The sequence below is a fragment of the Mesocricetus auratus genome, unplaced genomic scaffold (genome assembly GCF_017639785.1).
Source record: "Mesocricetus auratus isolate SY011 unplaced genomic scaffold, BCM_Maur_2.0 Super-Scaffold_100030, whole genome shotgun sequence".
Taxonomy (NCBI): Eukaryota; Metazoa; Chordata; class Mammalia; order Rodentia; family Cricetidae; genus Mesocricetus; species Mesocricetus auratus.
This window is the reverse complement of record NW_024429211.1, coordinates 11,867,663-11,883,597: the sequence shown is the minus strand read 5'-3', so window position 1 is coordinate 11,883,597 and position 15,935 is coordinate 11,867,663. Positions and strand designations below refer to the sequence as shown.

General features: G+C 39.5%; 1 long non-coding RNA gene across 2 annotated transcripts; it reads left to right on the top strand.

Annotated features, from left to right (window-relative positions):
* The first annotated feature begins 641 nt into the window (after positions 1–641).
* LOC121134810 lies at positions 642–4,214 on the top strand. 2 transcript variants are annotated; one of them, XR_005872020.1, is made up of 3 exons: positions 642–761; positions 3,063–3,094; positions 3,912–4,214. It is a non-coding gene; the product is annotated as an uncharacterized LOC121134810 (long non-coding RNA). The 2 variants fall into 2 exon arrangements; XR_005872019.1 differs by lacking the exon at positions 642–761 and adding an exon at positions 2,842–2,881.
* The last annotated feature ends 11,721 nt before the right edge of the window (positions 4,215–15,935 follow it).

Below are 15,935 nucleotides of genomic sequence, written 5' to 3'. Positions count from 1 at the left end.
TAAGTTGAAGAAGATGCATAGAAATGAAGAATTATGTCTCATGTACGGGGATTAGAAGTAACATTATGGACACATCTACACCACGCAAAGCAACTTACAAATTCAATGCAAGTCTATTGTAATCTGAAAATCATTTGCCTCGGAAATAAAAAGATACTAATTTCTCAATTGTATGCGGAGATATAAAAGATCCTGAATAGTCAAGGCCATGCAAAGCAAAAAGAATAAAGCTAGAGGCAATGCATTGCATTACTTCTCAATCTGCCATGAAGCCATAGACATCAAAGAGGACATAACAAGGAAAAGAGGCCAAGAATAGAAAGTTCATGAATTAATGGTCAATTGAATTTCAACAAATATGCCAAGACTTAGAATAAGAAAAAGAAAGTCGCTTTGATGAATGGTGCGATAAAAAACTATATATTCACACACAACACCCAAAATCAGGCCAGTGTCTCACATTATATGTGAAATTCAACCCAACATGTTTTAAAGACTTTAAATAAGTCTTGAAAAAATTGTAGAAAACAGAAAAGTCTGTGTCATTGGTAGAGGTTCTAATCCTCACATGTCACAAAGCACACACAGGTAGATGGATTACATCATACTGAAAGCATCTATGCAGTCAAGGAAGAAACTGACAGAGAAAAAAGACAATATATGGGAGGGGGAACATTTTTAAACATTGCACCTGACAGCAATTAACTCCTAAATTTTTAAGCAAGTAACTGATGGCCACAAGAAGCTCAAACAGCACAATGGTGAGAAATCAAGTGAGAAACAGAGTTTAATTGGACATATAAAGACAGAGTTTACAAATGGATAATAGGCATACAAAAACAAGCACAAAAATTATCAAATAAATGAAAATTGAACTCACACCAACTAGAATGGCTGGGAGATGTATCAGTTGGTTATGAACTTATTGCGTATAATGTACATAGCAATATGTAAAGCTGATGTTCAGATTCCCAGCACTCCAATAAAATCCTGGTATAGTAGAACAAACAGTCTAGCCACCAGTGAACTCCAGGTCCAGGGAGAGATCCTGTCTTAAAAACTCAGGGATTAAGAGAACTTGTTTGTCTTGAGGAAGATCCAGGTCAGTTGCCAGCTCTCACGTGGTGGCTCACAACCATCTATGAGTTCAGTCCCAGGGGAGTTCCACTCCTTCTTCTGTGCACACACATGTTGTACACAGACATAAATGCAACAAATATCCATCCATATAAAACAGAATAATCTTTTAAAATGCATGCAATTTTATCTATTTTAAAATAAATTCATCAAAATGTATCTTCTTAAATATTACAGTTTCTATTTTCTTTCCAATTCACTTGATTTTAAGAACCTTAGCAATATTGTTATTATTTTAGATAAAATTATTTCATTTAAAATATACATACTCTTGCATGCATACCCCTTTGTGTGTATATTTCTTAGGTATAAAGAATGGCATACAAAAACTAGAAAATATTTAAGTTCTGAGGTAAAGCAGTAAAAATATTATACTTACTCCTGGTGAGTTCAAGGACAGGCTGAGTGAACTGAATGCCAGGATTTTGACAAAAGTTACTATTTTTCACATGGCATAGCAGGCATGTGATTCCCCAGTGTCTAAATTGTTTCTAGTTCACTTTTTCTCTTACATCTCACTCCTAAGTTAGAACAGAGGTACTACTGCTGGGAGCTGGGAGGGGTCGGACTGAGAGACTTAGCCAAAGAATGGTATGTTTCATTGTATTGCTATAGGACAGGACCACTGAGCTTAGGAAAGGCAAATTGTATACGAGGATCGGGTGGCTTACTCCATTGTTTCATTTGGGGAACATGGGGAACGCCCATCCTTTCCTCTTCTAAATACACCTTTTGATAATTTAATTAAAATTATATGTATCTTTGCATACGTACATGACTTGAATTTAGCTATAGGCTGTGTCTGGTGTGAGACACAGGCAGAAAATGGACCCCTTCTGCCTTTAGTTAGTTTAAAAGCTAGTAGTGCATTTTAAAAAAGGATTCCTGGTTTACAAAGGAAGGAAAGACAGACACTATGAAGAGTGGAAGAGGGACATTTATTTGCCTAGGCCTCGGAGTCAAGGAAAGTGTCCTGAATCTTGTTTGCTGACAGGCTGACCTGAAAGGATCCATGGAAGTCAATCAGCTGAAGGGAGAGAAGAGGAGAGAGAGGTTATTAAAAAGCAATGTAGAATGTAAAGGCCTAAGAAATTCAGGGTTGTGGTCAAGTCCACACAAAAGAAAAGTAGACATCCAAAGACAATCTGAACATCACTGTTTCTCCTGTTCACATCCTTGTGCAAGTAGACATCATCCTTTTCTCCCACGGAACACTAACTTTATATTCCCAGGATAAGATGATCCTGTTCTCTCAAGAGTTTGCTTCTGTGTTTTGCATCTTTGACTAGAATTTACTCAAAGAGAGTTGCCTTCTTCAACTGTAGTCCCAAAAGTCTCAGAAGAGGACCAATCAGGTGTCCATCCTTGTACCACCAACCATGGCCAGATAGTGAGATTGTACTATACCCACACAATAGGCCTGTCAAGACACGTGGAGGGGGTGTTTCCAGAAGGAATGCACAAGGCAGAAGGATTCCAGTATGGAGGCTACTTTCCAGCACACACAAAAGCTTTATGTACAATATCCAGGTGGGTAACAGTGAGAAAATTAGTACTATATCACAGAAGAAGAAAATGCATCCTTTATACACACATCACACAGCAAGTAAATGAGAAGCCAGGGAATCAAACCAAGGTTACCTGCTTAGAGTTTGAACTTTTGATTCTTAATGACATTTAATTTGGTCAATGTCTTTTTTCCCAGTAGAGTTCTCTGGATACTAGAATCCCAAACCTCAGAGAGGTAGGTAAGACCCATATCTGTCTCCCTGTAGAGTCTAGGGTAGGCAGAAGTTGCAAGCAATTCTGCCTTGAACATGAAGTCAGAGCCAAACTCAAAGACAGAGATCCTTTAGATGTTGTAGGTCACACACTTTGATGTAATTCTATTTCTCACACCTACATTATCCTCTTCTTTCCCACAGAGTATGAAACATCCACCTTTCATGTTAAAAAAGTAAGTTTCACAAGTGCATGCTGATTTCTTCATAACCCTTGGTGGTCATTCCACCTACGCCTATAGATCTCAGCAGAAATTAAAGAGAAGTGGTTCTATGCTGCTAAAAATGGATATGGGGATATTCTGATGGCATATTTTATCTTCAAGATACCATGTCTTCAGTGTCTATAGGTAAATTCCAGATAAAGAAATATGTCAAGTCTGAGCACTACTTATATGGTCACCAACAGTCAATTGCATTGCCCAGTGATGTCTTCTGAATTTCTGAAGGAATTAATATGTTCACTTCACCTTCATCATAAAATACAGAGAATGTGCGTGCTTGCTGCTATTTCACTGGTGCAAGAATAGAAGTACTTGTGACTTATATCAAAGAAGGAAGAGAAGCAATGACAGACACATGTGTGATCACATCTGTATTCATTCAGGTGCTATTCTATTCATCTCCATACGGTGGAGTAATTATTAAGGCATAGGTAAATGCACCTAAGGAGAGGATACAATGGCTATTTAGTTCCTATGTATGACACTTTGTTTTAAAATGTGAAGTAAGCAAAGAAAACCATCTAACTTCAAAGCTCCTTGTGAGTACTATGGTTTTGCAAATCCAAATATCTTGAAGATGGAATAGAACATTTTCTTGGCAACAAAACTAGAGAAAAGGAAATCTACTGCCCATTTTGATTCTATTTCATGTGTCTGCTTTTTGTTTGTTTGTTTTTGTCATAATTGTTTTGAGTGTGTACACATAAGTACAAATACATTCACATACTTGGAATCCAGAGAAAAACTAACCTTAGCTGTTGTCCCTCAGGAGCCAACCACATTGTTTTTTGGGACAAGATCTCTCACTGGTCTGGAACTCTTGAAGTCGGCTGAACTGCATTGACGTTGAGTGCCGGGGATCTTCCTGTCTCTGGCTCTTCCGTGCTGGGACCGTCTTTCCCAAGTTTATGTAAGCTCAGGGAAACTAACTGAGGTATGTGTGCTCATAAATCAGGTGCTTTCCTGACTGAATCATCTCCCAATCCCCACTTCTTTTGGAACACTCATCACCATGTGGTTCATGTAGACATCACTCATCAGTACTATGTATGATGAATTTGTCCTAGTAAACAGTGTCATGGTGCAATGCTCTCTGTGCTGTTTCTCTACTGTCTGTTCTGGGTCAGAGTATACAATGGTGCACTGTCCAGCAGGAACATGTGTCTTTTTTTTTAGGTTTTGAAATTTTTTATTGCTTTTTTGAGATTACAAAACAATTATTTCTCTCCCTTCTGTTTCCTCCCCCAAAAGCCTCCCATATACCCCTCCTTTCTTTCTTTGAAACTCATGTCTTCTTACCCAATTATTATTAAATGAATACATATTACATGTCTATGCATACATATTCCTTCATACAACCTTCTCATCTCTACAATGCTACTTGTATACATGTTGGAAGGGCTGACCATTTGATATGCAAAAACCAAATTGAGTATTCTTTCTTGGCGAAGACTACTTCTTCCACTCAGCATTCCTTCGAGGCTTATCATCCTGTGTGTCAGGCTGAGGCCTTGTGGGCTTTTCTTTGTCCACTTTGGCATTGTCTATTGTTGTCATTGTGGTTCAGCTTGTGTTTAGGTCGTCATGTTTACATGTGTAGTTTCTGACATTATTATACTTCTTATACTTCTTGTTTAAATTAATTTTTATTCAAATTTAAAAACAATCTTATTCTACGTACCAATCTCAGTTCCCTCTCCTTTCCATCCTACCATTACCCCCATCAACCCCCAATCCTATCCTGCATCCACTCCTCAGAGAGGATGAGTCCTCCCATGGGGGATCATTAAAGTCTGACACATCATTTGCAGCAGCACCTAGATCCTCGCCTGTGTATCTAGGCTGAAAGAATATCCCTCCTTAAGGAATGGGCATCCAAAGCCCATTTGTTGCATTGGGAACTTAAAATAGACATGTCTAACTAACTGAAAATTATGGGTATCTTGAGATCACATTAAACCAAATCTAGAAGCTTCCCATATGAAAGTTACTTCACATACTTCCATAAAGTGCCTTCATCCTCTACCACAAATTGTAATCTATTCTGGAACTTTTCTACTACATCTGGAGCCAGAAACATGAGACAAGTCATTTGGCTGAGAGGAGGAAAACACTATCCAGCTGACAGGTGCTTTGTTCCTTGCAGGCAGTAGTGAAGGAATTGGTTCTACTGCCTCCTTTGCCCATTCCTCCTTCAGTCTGCATCTAATTCTGTGGCACTGTGTCATATCCATTTTCTTAGGAAGGCCCCCATAGTTATCTTCAAGACTGATGAACCCTGGATCTGCCTCTAATTACAAGTGAAATGATGTATTAAATAGATATAAGTGCCAAGGCATCTCATAAAGAGTAGAGATGGAGATATTAAGATTTGAAGTGCTCTTGGGATTGGGAAGCTCACTAAATTTAAAGACTCTAAGGTAGACCAGAAGACTGAAGAATCAAGAAAGCTTTGGCATGGCATATTTACAAATATTAGACACATTCAGAGTCTAAAACATGATGTGTTTATATGTACTGTGAATAGCCAAGAAGTGTATACTCCAGCTCCTTCACAGAGGCATTTTTGAGAAACATGTTTGTATATTTGCACAAATAAGCACCCCAAGCCTATTTTTTAAGCAAATACTCATTTTGTAGTACAAAATTATTAACTATAGCCATCACACTGTTCCTGTGATCCCAAGATTGACTCTTAAACATAATGACAACTTTTTACTTTTGACTCATATCTTTCCAGCATTTTTTGGCCCCTGGTAACTTCTAGTTATATTACCAAATGGTGCTGGGTAAAATGGGTCAGTCCTGGAAAAACAATAGAGCGGTGTAGGAGAGAGCACACAAACATCTCAAGCATACACATGTAACAGGTCTCTGAAAAATACACTATGATCACACAAGGAAGAGGAAGAGTCATGACTTTGGGAGAACTGAAGGTCCATGTGAAATAAACTGGACTCTACCCAAGACAACAGCCCAACGTCAGCTCTGACATAATAAATCTTTAGACGAAAACTCAAGGGAGGCATTTCTGAACATGAGTGCTTTGGATTGCACACCAAACACTCAGACAACAAGTGAAAATAAGCAACAAGAGCTACATAAGACAGAAAACCATCTTCCAGTCAAAGGGGGAAAATGATAGAATTGAAGCACCATGAGGTGTTGTAGAAAGTATTTGCAACCAATACATGTGACAAGGATTCATTTGAATTATCTGATATACATAAAGACAAACAACTAAATTTTAAAAGTGGACAAATGACCTGTAGAGACATAGTTCCAAATGAAATATAAAGTGTTCAATTCGATTCCATTCGTCTACCTGCCTATTTTTGTGCCAATACCAAGCTGTTTTCAGGACTACAGCTCTATAATAGAGCTTGAAGCCAGGGATGGTGATGCCTCCAGATGTTGCTTTGTTGAATAAGGTTGTTTTGGCTACCCGGGTCTTTTGTTTTCCATACAAAGTTGATTATTGTTCTTTCAAGGTCTATGAAGAATTGTGCTCGTATTTTAATGGGGATTTCACTGAATCTGTAGATTGCTTTTGGCAGGATTGCCATTTTTATTACATTGATCCTACCTATCCAAGAGCATGGGAGATCTTTCCATTTTCTGATGTCTTCTTTAATCTCTTTCTTTAAAGATTCAAAGTTTTGCAATGCAGGTCTTTCACTTGTTTGGTTAGCATTACCCCAAGGTATTTTACGTTGTTTGTGGCAATTGTAAAGGGTAATGTTTCTCTGATTTCTTTCTCAGCCCTTTTATCATCTGTATATAGTAGGGCTACTGATTTTCTTCAGTTGATCTTATATCCTGCCACTCTGCTGAAAGTATTTATCAGCTGTAAGAGTTCTTTGGTAGAGCTTTTTTTTGCATCACTTATGTAAACTATCATATCATCTGCAAATAGTGAAAGTTTGACCTCTTCCTTTCCAATTTGTATCCCCTTGATCTCCTTTTGTTGTTGTATGGCTCTGGCTAGAACTTCAAGTACAATATTGAAAAGGTATGGAGAGAGTGTACAGCCTTGTCTTGTTCCTGCTTTTTGCAGAATTGGGTTGAGTTTCTGTCCATTTAGTTTGATGTTGGCTGTTGGTTTGCTGTGTATAGCTTTTATTATGTTTAGGTATGCTCCTGTTACCCCAGATCTTTCCAAGCCCTTTGTCATGGTGGGGTGTTGGATTTTGTCAAAGGCTTTTTAGCATCTAGTGAGATGATCATGTGATTTTTTTTCTTAGCTTGTTTATATGGTGGATTACATTGATGGTTTTTCATGTGTTGACCCATCCCTTCATCCCTGGGATGAAATCTCCTTGATTGTGTTGATTGATTGTTTTGATGTGTTCTTGGATTCGATTTGCCAGTATTTTATTGAATATTTTGGGGATGCACTCTTTCTAATGTTGATCTCCTGTAGAGAAGACACTTTTGTTCACATTCTTGTCTTTATCGTTCTTGTTCTGAAAGTTTTAAGATATCAGGCCATTTCACATTTCTTTCTCACACTCGCATAAGTGTTCATTCTTCTTTGTAGGATCACAGCGTGGGAGAGGGGAAGGCAGAACAATTATGTTCCAAAATTCAGTAAACACTTTAGTTTACATGCTGGAAACATCTCTGCTTACCTGAATGGGGCAAAATGAATGAAAACCATCCCATCTTATTTTCCTTTTAAGATACTGTCTGAGTTCTATGCCAGTACCAGGAGTCAAGCTTCCCTACAAGACAGTTGTTCTCAACTTGTAGGTCATGTCTCCTTGGAAGTCCAACAACCCTTTCATAGGGATCACCTAGACCATTGGAAAACACAGATATCTACATTATGATTCATAACTGTCATAAGGTAGCAACAAAATAATTTTATAAGTGAGGGATATCACAACATGAGGAATGGCATTAAATGGCCGCAGCATTAAGAAGGTTCAGAACCACTGCTATTGGCCAAAAGGGAAAGTGACCTGTGGTTGTACCTGAGTGACAATGCCAACTTGGTCACCTGATTTACTACACTATTCCTGGGAGCACATGTCCTTATTAAAATGCCCAGTATGTCTGCTTTTTCCACACTGCAGGACAAGACACCGTAGCCCCATTCTTTCAGTTATTTTGTGCATTTGGCTTGTAATTTGTAATGATCAGATGTTGACTCAACCTATACCCCTAGAGCGTGAAGCCTCCCTGGTCACAACTACAACAAACATTTCACCTATTTTGCTCCAGTCTCTATTTCCTGTGTACCTTCAAATGTGATGGGACACAACTCAGTTACATCAAGAGTAGTTAGATATCATAGTATAACATGTGTGCTGTCTGATATCTGTGAAATTTTACCCTCTAATGTATAGATGTAATAACACATATGCATGCCACTGCATGCTTCCAAAACACCAATTAATTAGCTATTTATTAGTATTAGGTATTAGGAAATTATGTATACATTTCTTATATATATTTTTATATACTCTTGGCACATGCTATCAAGAGCATAAAGCTGATCAGACTTCTTTCTACAGAACACTAATTCAGAAAGTCAAGGATTTCAATTATATAAGCAAAAGTTACATTAAGTTCTTCCAAGGAAAATGCATAGAAATTTGTATGTAGTAAAGGGACCCATTTTATTACAGTGGAAGGAAGCCAAGGCCTCAGCAAGGGCAGGTCTGGAAGAATCAGTAGGGGTGATTAAAAAGGAGGCTGTGTACCTTACTTTCCTTGCATATCATATCAGGGAATTGGACTAAATTTTTCCCCACCTTGAGACTGAAACAGCTTCCAAATTCAGAGAAGGGGTGTAACTTTGAGTGGAAAACAGATGTGGCAATTGCTTAGAAATTTTCTGTTTTTTACATTCATGAAGATTGTTTGTTCCATAGATCAGAAAGAAAAGATGGTTCATGGTCACATATTGAAAAAAGATCAGATGGCCAAATGCATCTTGATAATCTTCCCAATCTATTTTCAATATGTTCATTTCAAAACCTTGGCATGAACTGTGTTCTCCTGGGATTTTCATTGTGTCTTTTAATCAAAATCTCGAGTATAAACCACACAAGAACTCCAGGCTTCTCATTTGATTTGCACAAAGGGACCACAAAGTTATTTCCTCTCATACACAAGCATTTCTCTGAAGGAAAATATGCTTCAAATTAGATATCAGTTTAATGAATGAGCCATGAATATGGCCCTGTAAATACTCTGTCAACATTCAATAGTCTGTACAAAGTGAAGAAACAGGCACATTATGCATTCACACCAATCCTTGAATCCACTGTTTTTGAAAATACTCATGTCTTAGTTTTCTTCCCAGTGAAACCATCATTTCAAACTTCGTGCTCATTTTAGGGCAAGCAATGAGCATCAATAATTGTTTTAGAAGCAGGTTATGGGATGTGAGCACAGGCACTCTGAGACTTTGCAGTACTGAAACTATGATGTTTTTGAACAGGGCTGGACCAAGTTTTCCAAAGGGGAAAATGTTTTAAGTCAAATAATAATTCAACTCTTAAAATTTTTCCATATATTTCTTGATATTTGATACTTTCTACAGCTTGTCATATGAAAGAAATGACTACAGATCAGCCATATGGGAAAACTGAGGAAAGGAAATTCACACTTGACTCCTTAACTTAATGACACCCATGCAGGTTATTTCATGAAAGACATACTTTCCATGCTTTCTGATAAGATATACCTGGTGTGCATGGTGCAATTCCATATATGAACATATAATGTCATTATACAGTCACAGTATATTCTAAACTTTTCCAGCTGTTCTTTAAGTAAATTCAGATGAGAACAATTCTTTTAGCTCACACATACTTTTTGACTTCTATTACAATACATCTCAAACAACATACATATACATATATATGTATATATATGTATATGTATTTTTTCAGGAGAGAATTTTCCCCCTAACAAATTTTATAGATATTCCTTCCCTTTTTCATTTCTTTGTTTATTCATTCAGTTTTTGCTGTTTTTAATTTCTTTGGAGACAATGATGGAACTCCTTCTTGCCCCTAACTCTTAGTCCTCCTGTGCCAACCTCCTGAGAACTGAGATTTCAGGTATGAGCCAACATACCATTCTACTGATACTGTTTAAAGACAAAGAATCTATCTGCTAGACCTGTACACATACAAATATCCAAAGTAATGACAGGGATTCAGAAAATTCAGAGCCATCATTTTCCCCACAAAGTCAACTAGTAATTGCTTGTCATTGGAAGTTGGCCAGAACTCAACTGTCTCACTAATACAAAGAATTGGATATATTGGATATATATATATATACATATATATATATATATTTGCTGAAGCCTTGTCTCTCTTTTCCTTTTGCCTTGTATACAGGCAAAGGGAAGCCCATTGAGATCTGAGAGTGTTAAACTACTGGTAGTAACAATGGAGACTGCCAAAAGATAGGATGGGAAGGAACCCAAAAGCCCTTCCTCATTACTGATATCCTAACCCCTAAGACATAGTCTAAGAGTTTCTGCAATATGAGGGGGCAAAATGTGAGATAAATCTGGGATGTAAAACCCAAACTTGGTGTTTTTATAATGTAAATATACCCAGGAGATATTTGGCTGGAACCATTCCCAGCATGAGCTTTTTAATCTGAACACCCTTACTACTGGTGACATGCTTGTTATTCGGTGCAGTATGATAAAGTATCAGAAGATCTATAACAGGACACGATATCAGAAAATGAAGATGTTCAGTAAACTATCGAGTAAAAGAAGATGTTTTTCTAGTTTGGGGAACAACGCTACATGAAATAGAGAATCCACTATATTAACAAGAACTTAGCTTTGGACAACCTCCTAATATATCTTTATTAAATGTCTCTGAAACATGATTATGACAGCTGTTGAAGTCCTAGAATGTTCCACAGCATTTTAATAGCCAACATTATCTCAGTAGGGAGAAATGATACTCTGTTTTGTATTTTCACATATTTCATAGTATTATGACCTGCTGATAACATCAATGATATATTAGCTTATAAAATTATTGGTTCAACTAGAATATATGATTAGAAGTCAAATTGTTTCCTAGACTTTGGGTAGAAACAAATTAGTTACTATTCCAACTAATGTGTCATTATGTTTCTTTTGTCAATAAACATTTTTGGGTAGTTAGTATATTCCAGGCACCATATGAAGACTGAACTTTAGACAACTTTGACAAATTTTTTTCCTTGAGTGGCAGAAAATGACAAGCCACCTATATAATGTAGGCTGGTGAGTATAGTGTTGGAGAAAACATGTGTACACTAGTAATCTCAAGGCCATATCAAGTTTGCTTCTGTCCATTCTCAGGGGTCATGAGAGAAAGCTGGACCAAGTACATGTCCATGGAAATGATTCAGCAAAAAAATGCATCTAATGGAAAAAACTTGAGTAGAAAGAAAAGCATATGGATATACCAGTAAGCAGAAAACAGCTTATGGCATGATTTCCAGGTTCACATTCAAATGCTTATTAACTGTAGGATTAGGTGTCTTAAACACCAGTGCCTCACTCTATTTCTCCGTAAAGAGAGAATGTCAGTCATGCTTAACTGCATCAATGGGTTAAGCAGGTATCACAGCCTCCAGCATACACAGAGATCCTGTCTGCAGGCACTGCTGCAGAGGCATGGTGGGCAACCACAGGACGTGAGAATGCAGGGCTGGGCTTCACAGCACCTGGTGTTAGGAGGGATCTGGCAGCAAGTGTCACAGAGAGGTGCGGTGAATGTCTTGACCATCTACTCTGAGAGGACAGGCTTGTGTATTTTCAGTTACAGAATCATGTGAACAACTCTTTCGCTATTTATAAATGAGGGATTTGTGACAACTCAGACCTCCATACCAAGCGCACAGACACTCTCAGCTGAGTTCCATGGGCTCTGAAAGTCAGGTTGTAAAGAATCATGAGGTCCAAATGCTTCAGTACAACTGTGTAATGGGGGAGGTGACTCATCTGTCATCCTTTAATCACTGGAATTAACAAGATGCATGCTTTAAGTGCTTTTATGGGTAGAGAGATAACCTAGGATTTAAGAGTGTGTACTGTTCTTCCAGAAGACCTGAGTTCAGTTCCCAGTAATAGCATGGCAGCCCGTAATCACCTGTATATCCAGTTCCAAGGGGATCTGATGCTCTCTTATGGCCCCCATATACACCAGGCCTACCCATGATGCACAGACATATAGTTAGATAGTCATCCATACACATAAAATCAACTAAATGTTAAAACATAAGAAAGAAAATGATTCAAGCTAGGTACAAAACACATGCCTCAAAACTGATCACAGCATGGAGAACCTTGACCTAGATACTGACTGAATATACTTCCATTATGGATGCCTTATTAATAACTGTTTCATAATTACTAGACTTATAGAGTAGTTAAAAGAAAAAATAATCAGCAAGCCGTAGTTCTGTATTGTGAATTTTCAGTTGTGTGTGTAATGTACTAAATATTGCATGCAATAAAACTCATTTTACAAAAACTGGGTCATATTCCCTGTCTATTTTTACCAAATCTCTCATATGAACATTGCATACCTTCGGTTTTAACAGCTGCAGCAGTTGTTTTTTTTTTTAATTAGCCAGGTGCAATGTACTTTCTCTAGCTCTTGGGCATTCATCTGCATTCTTTGTTTCAGTGTTACAAAATAATGTAAAAGCCTACAGTTGTCTTGTAACTAGTCTGCACCTGTATCTACTATTTAGCTCCTCTCCATAGGGCGATGCACAGCAAGCTCCGGAGCACTGTCAGCCTGAAGTTTCCTCAGGAACGGGGACTTCTACTCTACGCTGAGTCAGTTGTGGAAATTACCAGCTAGTTCCTGGTTTGATCTGAGACCCACTCCACAGGAGGGAAGTCACACCAAGTAGAGTAAACGTGGTCAAAACCCAGCCACAGGTTCAAGGGTGAACCTACTGCTGTTGTTTTGTTAATGGTCATGTTACCAGGCTATCTGTGTGCTAGATGCATGTCTATAGATAAAGGCTGCTTTCAGCCTTGGCTGGAGAAGCTGCTTCTGCGGTGGGCAACAGTTAATGCAAGGTTCATAACTAGTCAGAGTGCTGAGAATAAATAAATGACTGCTGATAGCTCAGTCCTACGGGGTGTCTATTTTTCTCCTCTACTCCCTATCAAACACAAGGCTCAGGGAACATTCAGAAAAAGGAGTGAGAAGAATGTAAGAGTTGGCAGGTGGAACGGGGAGCTGTGCAATGCTGTCTTCTCCACATGACTTGGCCACCGTGCCCGTGAACTCACCACAGTTATGGTCTCCTGCACAAGACGAAGCCATTAAGATAGACAGATTCCAGCAGGCAGCGCTAATTGGACTCAATGGGTTATGGGGCGCAGGGAACATCAAGGTGCAATGTGGGATGTGTTGATGACTGGGGGGTGACCTGAGTGAGAGGGGGGAGTAGCTAAAGTGGATATGATCATTGTGTAAACGTATGAGACTGTCAGAGAGTAAATAAAACTTTACAAAGAAATATATCATCTCACTGCACTGGTTTCTTTATTGTTCAGTGAGACAGGGCCTCACCCTGTGACCAGTCGGAACCTCGCCGTGCTGCCCCTGCTGGCTTGGAACTTGCAATCCTCCTGCCTCAGTTCCCTGTAGACTGAGATTACAGGCCCGAGTCACCAGGCCTGGGGTTCATTGAACATAATTTTCTAACCACACCACCGTGTGTGTGTTTAACTTGATGTAAAGCAAACATGTGCTGTTAACAATGGTGCTGTGAGAGCACCCACACATGTGTTTTGGCCAAACCTGTAATCATTTCTTTAAAAATCTCACCTAGAAAATCATACCAGTTTCCTCATATCTGACATTTGTGAGCAAGATACTGGCAGCTGTGTTATGTATGGTTAGTAGCTGGGGAAGGGGGGCCTCCAAGGATGGAGGTTTGCCAGCGCTGTCTATAGACAAGAACGGAAGTCAGTCGTTGCTTCCTTCCAGTTTGTTCTGTGGCACGTGGTTGGAGGAAGACAATAGGATGCCTTGACATTTGCCTCAAGAGTGGAGGGAAGATCTCACGAGACTGTTTTGTTTTGGCTGTTTTTAAGATGCAGGATTCGTCTGCAGCTCAAAGAACACCATTCAGGAAAGCAAGCTGAGTACCCCATTAACTCCTACAGTAGCAAGTTCAGGGCAGGGCCCTCAGCTGTCCAATAAGGACCTCCTGAAGATGGAGGTTGCCATGGTGATGAGAGCCACGCACAAGGAGTGGGGCTGAGGCAACCTTCTGCAGAGATGCAGGAAGAATGTGAAAAGTCGCCTGGCCTTGGCTCAGAGAAAACTGGGGAGGTTCAGTCTCCAGCTGTGGCCCCATAGGCTCTGCTTAGTTTCCAGAGCCCTGGGGAGCTAGCAGGGAAGAAGGGAGCCTGTCTTGGCTCCCTGAGGTGTCAGGGGTGCACCAGGACAGGAGATGGGGATGAGATTCACAGGAACGATGCAGGCTGAGGCAGAATGTTCCATGTTTGCATTTTTCCCCCAGTTGTTGGGCAAGCAAAGCAGAGGCAGCTTTGTCTGGTGGTTCTGGCTTATAACTCAGGAGGCAGAGGCAGGGACATTGTCCTGAGTTTAAGGTCAGCCTGAGCTGCAGAAGAATCCCTCCCACAAAAACCAAAACCTACCAACCACCAAACAAACAAGTAAAGCAAACGGTGACAATTCACACAGTCATCCACACTAATCTGACCCTCGGTGTGTGTATGGACCATAAATCACTTCAGTGCCTTCACTCTGGGCTGCAGGGAGGTGCCGAGCAGGCCTGGTAATGTTCGCTTTATTAAATTCTGTCTCATCACTGCTTTGGGCGCTTTGGTTTCTACCTGATGGATGGGGGTGACCGTCCATGTCATTTGCTAGCTTGTGTTTGTATGTCTGCTATAAGCCAAGATGTTTGTTCCAGAACAGGACCCTGCTCTGATCTTTGGACAACTGAAAACAGTGCATCTTAATTACAGTGATGCCACTGCACGTAAATCTTAAGAGGGAGGTGCTTGGACAGAGATCATTAAAACTGTGATGCCAAGTGTTCGTGACATAACAATAAAACATGTATTTCTTTAAACTATATCCTTATTTTTTCTGATATTATAATATATACATGACGCCTTGCCATCATCCCATCCCCAGCCATTCAACATACCCCTCATTGCTCTCTTTCAAATTCACGGCCTCTTTTCCCACTAATTATTGTTGCATGGCTATATGTACGTATGTGTGTATATGTACGTACATATGGTCCTAAGAACGTAAATAAGACCTGCTCAGTCTTACTGCCTTCAAACTGGGAGCAAAGGTCATTTATAATTCTTATAGCTTTAGAATCTGGGAGCTAAAAGCAGGCACTGGAGCCAAGCAGTTTAGCACTGACTTATACAGTTAGAGAAGTCAATAATTAATTCCTCAAGACCTCAAAACCATGGGAAGAGAGACCTGCATACTCCCTCCCTCCCTCCCCCCTCTCACTGCAGACCTGGAAAAACACCAGAAAGTAAGTGTCCCAGAACTCTCAGGGTGTGGTGGCAGATGCTCTAGTTCCTAAACAGAATCTTAACTTGAAGCCCATCAGGGTCCTAAAAGCCTCATTTGTAAGTTCTCTGCTACAAATACTCCCAGCATGGCTGGCAATCAATGCTGGTGGGGGTTTAGTAGCAGCAACTGTTTCTGCTGACTTTCTACCAAACAAATATGAGAGATTCAATTAACTCAAAGCATGATAGGCTACATCAAAAGGTAGGAAGGCAAGAGGGGAT